Raw genomic sequence first — 2074 nt, forward strand, 5'->3', positions numbered from 1 at the left:
TAGATTGCCAAAACACTAACCTCTTACAAATTACAATTCCCGTGCACTGGCGTGTTAAATGGTCTGTCTCCTAATTCACAAACGCATTTCCCGAAAGAATCGTTTAACTGAAGGGTGAACAAACGTCAGTTTGTTTCCTGATTATTGTTCATTCTTACCCCTTTTTATTGCTAGCGTTCCGACCAAATTTGAACTGCAATTAAATCCAAGTAACTATAGCTAAGTATCTAGTTTCCTATATTTGTTATATACAAAACAAAACAATCAATGATTCCCAAAACATGTAAAAGGAATACCCCCATTCTAGCTAGAAATCCCAGTTTTCCAAGTGGCTCCTATGATTCTGATATCAGCCACAATAGCAATCATATTCGAATGTGCAGATGCAGAAAAATGTTGGAAGAGAATCCCGTTTATTGCTTCGATCGGTGATAGATAGTCACAGCCAACACCAGTCTTCAATATAAACTTTATTCACTCCAAGAATTGGATGGATTTTTAGTGTCGACTTAGCCACGTTATCTCCAGATTCCAAGGATGTCTAACCCCCATAAATAGAACACAATTTTCTGAGCTTTTTGCAAACTGCAGCAGCTATCGAGCAATTGAAATAGAGATGATCGACGATTTCCTCGACTTTCACTGCACAGCACACATTCAACTGTCCCTGTTAAACAGCCCCATTCCCTAAGCCGATTCCTAGTGAGTGATTTCCTACAACAGGCCATCCAAAGTATAAAAGAGAATCAAGGAAAATATCCTTTTCCCTACACTAATTACCATTGAACAGTTGGTCTAGCATTTCTGTTCATTAGCTTCTCCTACAGGCTTGTAACACTCTTTGAACCATTCAATATCTCAGCCTATTGACTCCTCCTGCAGGAACTACTTAACCTATCTGGAACAGTATATCCAGAGAAATCAGGTGAGAACTGTATGTAACACCACGTACAAAATCAGAAATAACGGCTCCAAGCAATAAAACAATCAAAGACTGCCAAGCGCTAAAACTACTTTGTTTTGTCAAAACTCTCAAGGACACAACCACGCAAAATATGAATAATCTTTCTCAACCCAGATATCGAAATTTCAGATTTTCTTCAACCATCCGCACATATAAAGTTGTACATGGTTTTAACTAGAGGTGGCAAATCAACCCACTTAACTAGATTTACCCATACCCGCCCATGAATAGATGGGTATGGGTATCTTAAATTTTTGTATATGGGTATAAATGGGTTACCCAATAATACTCATTTAATAAATGGGTATTATTGGATAACCCATCAAACCCAATTAACCCATTTAAAATTCTCTTCCCCCCAAGTCTCTTCTTTTCCCCTACTTTTTTTTTTCAAATTTTTCATTTTGTCATGATGTTAACATTATTATTATTATTATTATTATTATTTGTTGGTTTTATCTTATTATTTTATTTTTTCTTAGTTTGTTAACTTGCTCATTTTTAGCATTACCAATTTATGATAAATTTTAGCCTATTTTCTTATCTTTATAAAATGAAATTTTAAATTTATATATGAAAAAAATGTTAGGGGTTCAAAATTCTTAATTCAAATGTATTATTCAATTATTAAATAATAGGTAATTTTGTGAAAAAGAATGGTAAATGATTTATTATAATTAAATTCTTGGTGATGGGTTCATGCTTGGAAAAAAAATAAATGAACATAAATGGGTAATTGGGTTACCCAATTCATTTTTTTCATAAGGATATTTCTTTCTCAACCCAGGAAATTTCAGGCACCATGGTTTTAACTGACCTTAGGAAAAAAAAAAAAAAAAAGGAAAAAAAAAAAAAGACGCGTAGCTGATGATTGTGCGTACTTCTTCTGGAAAATTTTACAATAGAAAGACCAATATCCAGGCATCCCTTGTAGTTTAGAACCCAAAAATGCCGTGCAACCTGTTCCTTGTGACACGAGGGGTTTAAAAAAGCTGCTGACGATTTAAAACTTAGGCCACCAGCTCTAAGCCTGCAAAATTTCACAACCGGTATAGGATATTTCCATGCAGGACCAACCCATAGCAGAGCTTGAAAGGTGTTGATATTCGT

This window comes from Coffea eugenioides, chromosome 2 (genome assembly GCF_003713205.1).
Source record: "Coffea eugenioides isolate CCC68of chromosome 2, Ceug_1.0, whole genome shotgun sequence".
NCBI lineage: Eukaryota > Viridiplantae > Streptophyta > Magnoliopsida > Gentianales > Rubiaceae > Coffea > Coffea eugenioides.